Genomic DNA, 10,000 nt, shown 5'->3' with positions numbered 1-10,000 from the left:
TGAAGAGCCTCTAGTCGATAGATTAATGTAGGTAAGGGAAGTCGGCAAATTGGATCCGTAACTTCGGAATAAGGATTGGCTCTGAGGAGCGGGGCGTGTCGGGCTTGGTCGGGAAGCGGGTCTGGCTGACGTGCCGGGCCTGGGCGAGGTGAACGGTTGGCGACTTCGGTCGCGTCCCGGGATCCGAGCTCGGTCCCGTGCCTTGGCCTCCCGCGGATCTTCCTTGCTGCGAGGCTTCCGTGGCGGTTAACGCCGTCGTGGTCGCTTCTTCGGCCGCCATTCAACGCTTAGCTCAGAACTGGCACGGACTAGGGGAATCCGACTGTCTAATTAAAACAAAGCATTGCGATGGCCCTCACGGGTGATGACGCAATGTGATTTCTGCCCAGTGCTCTGAATGTCAACGTGAAGAAATTCAAAAAAGCGCGGGTAAACGGCGGGAGTAACTATGACTCTCTTAATGGCGGCGTGACGTGTTTGCATGTGCTCCGTATTAAGATACAGTTTTAAGTGCGAAAAGATGCGTTTTGTGGTGTAAAGTTTATTGAATCAAATAGTGTTATGAACAACGAGCGAGTTTATATACAAGAAGTGCGGTAATTTAGTACAATAACTTGAATAACTGTGAAGAAAGTGCTCTTTCGCGACGAGCACGTGCTTAGCACGTGGCTTGTAGTGTGGACAACAATTTCTGTAAATATAATGTTTAGCTCAGCAAAATATTAATAGCAACGTGTTCGTTAATTTTTAGGTGGTCGATTAGTATAAGTTTTTGGTGCTTATAATTAAGGATTGTGTTAGAAAAGTAAGATAAACATTTAAGGTGAAAAGAGCGTGTCGACGGCCATTACAGGGGCCTTAGGATAAGTGGTGCCGCCTACATACCAGGCAATCTTGTCCGCTTACTGTGGTCGATAACTAGTTATCATAAGTAGGATAAACATACCTCCTACAGTCGATAAGGTACAGTACCTGTTAAAAGAAGAAATCCTACCTTACCGACCTATCATAGGTCGGTAACCGATTACCACCGGTAAACTACTTACCTGGAGTGGATACCGGGAAACGGTTAATTGCCTACTGTCGATGAAGTACCATCTGTTCTAATTACTTACCTTGGCACTTACCGATTTGCTTACCTTGTGAAGATTGTTACCATCCAGTGCTGACATAGAAGAGTCCCAAAATTACGAAATATAATATAAGTATAGTTACTTTACCACTATGCCCCAATCGGGGGTGGTAGCCTCCCCTACTAAAGGGAAAAAACGGAGAGCCCTGTCATCGCCGGGGCAGGTAACTTCGGATAGTTCTCTGGAAATAGCAGACTCACCTGAGAAAGGAAAAGGTAAAGGTAAATTATCTATTGAACTAAGTGAATTTGAAAGTATAGATTTGGAAATTAAAAGCCATCTTTATAATGTCAAAATGTCAGTGCCAAGTAAAGAGCCGAAGAGTCGTACCCAAGCGGTTGACGACGCGATAAATTATCTGCTGAGAAGCTATGAAAAAGTAACGAGAGCTTATGTAGAAATCGCATCGAAATGGAGTGAATTTGAAGCGTTAAAAGATCAATATTTTAACCAAATGCTTAAGGAATCCCAGCATCCTGGACCGGAAGTTTTTATGGAAGATGTGAATACCAAACTAACGAGCCTGAGAAACTCAATTATTGTTGATGTGAAGGAAGCAGTTCAGAATGAAATACAGAGAACAGTTAAACAACAAATGGAGGACATCACGAAAAATACAAACTTAATACACGAGGATCTTAGAGGTAATTTTAAGAACACGGTATGCAGCGAAGTTAAGGAGGCGGTTAGCAAAGTTCAGGAAGTAATGAGAACATCAATACAAGGTCCAAAACTATCGTATTCAGCAGTGACAAAGACCGGTACTTCTACACAGAATAAGCAATATGTCAATATCAATGATCAGGAGAGTAACATCGAATTTATGGTGGTACCAATCAAGGATCATCCTAAAAGTTACAAATCGGCGAGCGACATTAAAAAGGCTTTCAAGGAGACAATTAAGCCAGCGGATTTCAATCTAAGAGTAAATCATTTAATCACTCTGAACTCATTAGCGATCAGAATAATTGCGAAAACTGTCGACCTGGATAAGTTGCGGGTCTCGAAAGAAATGAGAGAACTAGGATTAAGAATCAGAGATAAAGAAAAGTTAAGACCGCGGCTTTTAATCAGAGACTTTCCACTTAGCATTAGCTTCGCAGACTCCGCTAAGGTTATTACAGAAGCGGCGGGTTTCGACACGAGTACAACAGAAATACGGATTCTTACAGAGTTTGCCAATAAAAACAGTAGATCTAAGAATGTCCTCATAGAAGTTTCACCAGAAGCTAGGGTCAAGCTAATGGCATATGGAAGGCTCTATTTGAATTATGAATCGTGTAGAATTGAAGATTATCTTAGAGTATTACAGTGCTTTAAATGTCTTAAGTTTAACCACTTAGCCAAAAATTGTACAGCCACTAAAACGACTTGTGGACATTGTGCGGGCGAACATAACTCAAGGGATTGTAAGCAGAAGGATAAACCTAAATGCGCCAACTGCGATAGGCAGGGGATGGTTGACCATAATCACGCAGCTTTGAACTCACAATTATGTCCGATCTTGGTTAAGAGGAAAAATGAACTGGCACGGAGCACGGAGTACGAATCGCGACAATAGAGGGTCATAGCTCTACAAAGGGGAAGGAGGGAGGGCTTGACAACCCGCCGGTGCCTGAAAGGGTCCCTCTGATTAACACCCCTATACAAACCGGCCACAACTCAACACCATGTGATACCCAATTAAGTGGTCACAACGCCCCAATCAGGGCATCTTCCACTGGCAACGCTTCCTTAAACAATTCTGCGAGTAATGGGGGTATCTCTATGCCACCATCCAGTGGACCTTTTTCTAATCTACTACTATCTACGTCTATACCAGGTAGTTATCAAGACTCAACAGGCGAAAACTCACAATCTGAAGAAGGTACGACACAGATATACGGGTGTGAGTTTTGCTCTAGAGGGTTCAACTCATTCCGAGGGTTAGGAGTGCATAAAACATCCGCACACAGAGAAGAAATGAATAAGAGAATCGACGTTAGCAGAAGGAAACCAAGATGGCAAATGGAAGATATGAAAAGAATAGCTATGGCAGAGAGCTCCGCTCCAGCGCGAGTTAGGCTAAAGATAAACGAATACTTACTTGCAGAGGTCCAGCTATTTCCGTCAAGATCCTTAGAAGCGGTGAAATCCTTGCGTAAGACGGTCAAATATAAGGAAATCCTGAGGAATCTGCACGTCAACCTGGAAATGGAGAATATTCGGGAAAGTGAGGAGGCCGTACAGGAACTATTTCAAAGCGGGAACTCGGATACTTACCAAGACTTACCAGCTGAAATAACGCAAGTAAACCAAATGGAGGAAGCAGATGGGAATGTTTATCCGGAAAGACCTGTAATAGGAATGGAACAAGCTATAGATACTGACACTATACAAATGAATACACTAGAAGTAAGAAATAGCAGGGATACTTACCTTATGGAGACCACGCGTCAAGACCCATCCTGGATATCTGAGGCCCTCAGGTACCTTAGATCGGCTGCATGTGAGGACCCGGCCAAATATGTCCTGGGACTTGCAGTTGAAGACGTCAGACAGGAGCGCGACCCCACCTATCATTTGATGGAGTGGTCCAGGGCGAACCTTGGAATACCTGAAAATAAGAAAAAGAAAATAAATAAGGAACATCGAGAAGAACGACAATGGTCGGGCAAACAAAGAAGGAAAATGGAGTATGCTAGGATCCAGCAACTGTGGAGGAAGAATAGAAGTAGAATGGCTAGGGTTATCCTGGATGGGGAGACGGATTCTGGAGGGCAGGTGTCACTGGAGGATCAGCTAAGGTATTGGAAACCGATACTAGAGAAGTCAAACGGAAATAGGTCAACAGAAATAGTCCTAAGGCCCTACCCGGAGAATGATGAACCTATAAGGCCGGTAACGTGTGATGAGGTTATGAGGTTTCAGCCAAAAGCGGACACGGCCAAAGGAGCGGACAATGTCCAACCGAGTTACTGGGACAAGGAAATTCCGAACATGATTAAGGCAATTGTCATGAATATCATACTATTCTCGGCAAGAATTCCGATGGAATGGGCTAGAGCAAGAACTGTTCTTATTCCGAAATCGGGCGAAGCACAAGACCCGGCGGATTATAGACCGATTTCCATAGCGTCGGTGATTACTAGACACCTACATAAGATCTTAGCGGACCGATTATACCTACCATTAAAACCCGATGAAAGACAGCGGGGGTTTATTAGGTCAGACGGAGCGGCAGAAATTATATTTACTATCACAGCAGCCCTAGACAGGGCGTGGAACGAGAGAAAGGAAGTGCATATGGCATTCCTGGATATTAGGAAAGCGTTTGACTCAGTCTCACATCGCTCAATTATATGGGTGTTAAGGAAAAAAGGAATCGAAAAGAAATTGATAGAATACATCGAACAGCTTTACAGAAACTCAGAGCTATATATTGAAGTCAACGGGGAGAAATCGGGTATCCTGAAGCCTAGGCAAGGAGTCAGACAGGGTGATCCATTATCACCTCTTATATTTAACGCTATCATGGATGAAATTCTGAAATACTTACCTGATATAATCGGATTTGAAGTTCTAGGTCTTAACATCAACGGTCTAGCCTTTGCGGACGATTTAGTGTTATTTGCTAGCACGAAGGAGGGCCTGCAGATGCTTATCAACATAGTAGTTGAAGAAATGGATAAACAAGGTCTAACCCTTGCACCGAATAAATGTAAGTGCCTATCACTAATACCATCGGGAAGAGACAAAAAAATGAAAGTCATGGATCAAGCGTTATTCAAGGTCGGGAACGAAACAATTCCCCAGATAGGTGTACTAGGTAATTGGAAACACCTGGGTGTTAAATTCTCAATACGGGGACCGGTTAGAGAGAAACCCCCTTTGGGAGAATTTTTAGAGAAGATAAGCAGAGCCCCATTGAAACCGCAGCAAAAGCTAGCCATTTTAAGAATACATCTTCTGCCAAGGTTCCTGCATTCTCTAGTCCTAGGGAGAATTAACTACGTAACTCTAAGACAAATGGATCGGCTAGTTAGGAACTACGTGAGAAAATGGATGCACCTTCCAAACGACGTACCTATCGCGTATTTTCATGCGAAGATCAGCGATGGGGGATTGGGTATAATGGCCTTTTATACAAAGATTCCATATCTTACAGCCAAAAGGATCGACTCGATGAAGAATTCGTCGCTCCCACTGGCTAAAAAAATTATTGAATCAGACGGAATTAGGAAGAAATATAATTGGGCAAGGATTCATGCCGGAGAGGACGCGAAATGGAATCTTCAGCTGTACAAACAAGTAGATGGCTTTGAACTAAGGGAATCCTCATGTGCTGTGCCCTCGTTTAGTTGGGTACCGGACGATAGATTGGCTATTCCTGCTAGAGATTGGGTGAAATATCATGCAATTAGAATCAATGCAATTCCATCTTTAATGAGGACAACCAGAGGTAACAGAAGGGACACACGGGATACCAGGTGTAGAGCGGGATGCCAAGTGGTTGAGACAACGGCGCATATAATTCAAGAATGCCACCGGACACATGGGGGTAGGATCCTGAGACATGATAGTATTGCAAGGAAGTTAACTCAGAGCCTAGATAACAAAGGATACCAGACCATCTCGGAACCAAGGATACCTACTAACGAAGGACTAAGGAAACCAGACATTCTAGCGTGCAAAGATGGTCAAGCATTAATCATAGACGTTCAGATTGTTTCAGGTTATAGAAATCTTAATGAAGCTCATGAGAGGAAAAAAAGGTATTATGAAGCAAACAGAGACGTGGTTTCCTATGCGCGGAACTTCTTCCAGGTGAACAGCAACAGAGTGAGAGTCTCTACAGTCACAATCTCGTGGAGGGGGATATGGTCAAGTCAGTCATACACATTTCTACGGGACCTAGGCATATCCAAGGAAACAATGAAGGGACTAACTACTAGGGTATTGCTAGGATCTTACCTTAACTTTTCCAGGTTCACCAAAATGACCACCGTAAGAATGCACCATTTGTGGCCCTTCAGGAGAAGACACACAGCCTTTCAGTAATTTCGCTGAAAAAAAAAAAAAAACAAGAGGAAAGGAAAAAAAGAATAAAAGGAAATGTGAAGAGAAAAAAAAAAAAAAAAAAAAAGAAGAAGAATGTACATATATCTAATACAAGTTAAAAACTTATTTAAAAGAATATGAGCGTATGATAGGGCTAGATACTTACCTGGAAGCGTTAGTAGGGCAACCATGGTTGATGTTCTCCTGGACCAGTAACCCTGTAAGCAGTCAAAAGAAAAATTAAAAACATAAAACAAAAACAGGAAAATACATGAAGAAAGACATACAATAAGATAGTAATTAGAGACGGGAACTAAGTTAAGCGAGTTAGGAATAAATAAATAATATCGTTTTAGGATTAAATATTATAAAGCATATAAATGTACTGTATATACTTACCTTCTGTGGTTTTTATAGTCTGCTAGTAGAAGAGGAAAAAAAAAAAAAAGGAAAAAAAAAAAACCTGATTTAGATAGCTACTTGGTTACATTTGCTTCTTCTCATCTTTACTTTTTATGTTAATATAATTTATAAGTTAGTGCGCGAACATCCACATCTTTTTATTTTCTTTTTTTTTAAGTACCTGTCAACAGCGCCTGGTTATTCGACTCATTAATTTTCTACATTGCGTAATTTCATAGATATATGTGTCTATTTCTGTATGGTACTGCGTCTAATATCGCGCTCTATTGAATAAATTACTATGTGGTTTATTGTATGCGTACGAAATCTTTCTATTTTTCTATAATGATATTTTGCGATGTATATTTCTTCATACTCTTACTTTATCAATCTTCTATTCTTATACTATCTTTCTATTTTTGTAACCGTCTCCATGCGGACTCATGGATAATATGTTTATTTTAATAAACAAGTTAATAGCCAAATGGCTCGTCATCTAATTAGTGACGCGCATGAATGGATTAACGAGATTCCCTTCTGTCCCTATCTACTGATCCGCCATCTTGGTTTTGTCGAGGACTGACGCGCTTCACGTCGCTCCGCGATACTTTCAAGTTTTTAGTGGAAATCTTCTCAGGAAAATTACTTCCTGTGTTTCTAAGTGTGTATTTAGTGCCAGTGAATAATCAGAGACATAAGGTTTAGTGCAAAACCGAGTCAGTGCGAAGAAAAGTGGGAAAAACCGAGACGGGCGTGGTTCGCCTGACCTGTCACCGGCTCCACCCAACTTCAGCCTGTCTCTGCCTAGCTGACTGAGATTCCACGTGTGCCTGCTACACTTAAAGGATTGGAGAAGTCTCCGGATTGCATAAATCTGCTAGAGACCCCGATCGAGGTAAGTTTATAGAAAATAAATACTAATAAATAGCTTCTGTAAGATTACAGGTTAGTCCGCCATATTGTCCGCCATATTGTCCGCCATATTGTCGGCCATATTGTCGGCCATATTGGCACGCCGCACCGAAGCGCCACCTGCCTACTCTTGAGTGAAACCTGGCTGACGCCATCTTGCGGACCAGGACGAGAGACCTACCCAACGCCAACTCGGGCGCGCGGGAAAATATGAATGGTGACGAGGATACCACCGACGCAGAAATGATGGTCGTCACCCGCAGGAAAAAATATGTCCGAAAACGGGGAATGTCATCGGACACAGACCAGGAGCCGCCGCCAAAGAAAAACGAAGGTGAAAACGCAGCAGCTCCATCTGTAGTAGCAGTTGTTCCTCCCAGCAAATCGCCCAGCAGCGACAATGAAAAGGACGGTGAGGGTACCCATAACCCCAGAGGCCTGGTTTTCCAAATCAAGGATAAAGCAGAGGTATTGCAGAGGAAAATCCTGGCAGTCCTCTCGCCGGAATATGGAATCGAACCTTCTACAGGTAAGTATATTCTGGCAAAAATTAACAAACTACAGAGCCTGCTGCAGGAATCGTTGCTGCTAAACAGCAACCTAGAAGGTCAGGTTGCGGCTCTCCGCAACCAAAACACACAGCAGAGGCGGGAAATGACAGAAGCGGGAAGGAACCTTACCGCGACGCCACTGCAGCAGAAACAGAAAACGACGTACGCGGAACGTCTAGGTATAAAGTCAAAAACAGCGGAGCTCTCCAATCAAAAACAAAACCCGCCGAACGTCGTCATCATCCGCCCGAAGGACGCCACACAATACAAGGACAGTGAGGCAACGAAGCAGGCCATAGTAACACTTGTGTCGCCGAAAAAGGAGAACCTGCAAGTAAAGAACGTCAGGCGCGTGCAGGGAAACGGCATCGCCGTAGAGACAGCCACAACGAGGAACATGGAGGCGCTCATTAATAATGAGAAACTAAAGGCTGCAGGTTTCTCGGTCGACGTTCCAGCAAAGAGAAACCCTCGAATCATAATCTATGGTGTGCCGAGGAAAGACGACGACGAAATAATTCAGGCCATAGTGGAGCAGAACCTGGACCAACAGGAAGCAAGCAAATACAAACAGCAAATGAAAATAGCGTTCAAAACGGGGAATAAAAATAATAAAGAAAACTGCAACATAGTACTGGAAACTTCAAAGGAAGTTCGAAATTTGCTGGTAAAGAAGGAACGCCTGTACCTAATGTGGCAGTGCTGCCAGGTGCAGGACTTCATCGCAGCCACGAGATGCTACAAATGCCAAAGCTTCGGACACACGACTAAATTCTGCAGGGCAGAAAAGGACATTTGTGGTCACTGCGCCAACGCTGGACACAGCTACAAAGACTGCCCAAACAAGGACAAACAGCCCTCTTGCGTCAACTGCAAAAAAACGGGAAAGCAACACACGCACAGCGTAACAGATAAGGACTGCCCGTCGCACGTCGCAGCAATTAATCAGGTCCTGTCTAGAACTGACTATGGACATTAATACACACCCACCGCGAAACCGGACCGCGCAGGCCGCGCCCGCAACAACCACCACGGGAATTAGAGTACTGCAACTGAACGCCCAGCGCTCAGCTGCAGTGATGGGTGAGGTACGTCAGCTCGTAACGGAAAAGCACCTGGACGTACTGTTATTACAAGAACCATACGTCCGGCAGCACGGTACGAGCTATACCATCGGCGGATTAGGGTCCGGAGCGAGAGTTGCAGCCACACGGTCGCACTCTCCGGGAGCTGCCGTCGTGGTGTGCAACTCGAGCTTCGATGCAGTGTACGTCTCGCAACTCAGCACAACCCACTGCGTATGCGTGGAAGTGTTGACCCCCGACTTCTCGTTTTACGCCGTCTCGTGCTATTTTCAGTATAGCGACGAAATCGAGGAGCATCTCAAGCATCTTGAGGTGGTGTTCCGCTCACTAAGGGGGAAGAGACTGCTAGTTTCGTTAGACGCTAATGCACGGTCGTCACTCTGGGGTCCCCAGAGCACCGACGATAGAGGCGCCCTGTTCGAGGGGCTCATCCGGGCATCTAGCATAGAAGTTGTGAATGACACTTCGCAGCCACCGACTTATTGGACGCCCAGGGGCTCGTCGTTCATCGATGTAACCCTGGCGTCGCCGTCCATGCTACACTTCATCAGAAGCTGGAGAGTCAGGTGTGACTGGGCGAACAGTGATCACAATGCCGTGGACATCGGACTGAGGGTGTCGAAAGCCACCGCGGTTGAACGGTGTACTGCGAGCACTCGGTTCGACACTCGTCGAGCCGACTGGGAGCTGTACGCCGGAAAACTGGCCGACCTCGCTGGATCGAGGCTAGAACACCTGCAACTCGAGTCCGCGGAAGACGTCGAAAATATGGCGGCGGCGCTCACGGGAGTCATCAGTGACTCCTGCAGCGCGTCAATGCCAAGGAAGCGCATCTTTAGGAAATCCAACCCGTGGTGGACAAAGGAGCTAACACGGC

This window comes from Osmia lignaria, unplaced genomic scaffold (assembly GCF_051020975.1).
Source record: "Osmia lignaria lignaria isolate PbOS001 unplaced genomic scaffold, iyOsmLign1 scaffold0013, whole genome shotgun sequence".
Lineage (NCBI taxonomy): Eukaryota > Metazoa > Arthropoda > Insecta > Hymenoptera > Megachilidae > Osmia > Osmia lignaria.
This window is presented reverse-complemented; position numbering follows the sequence as displayed.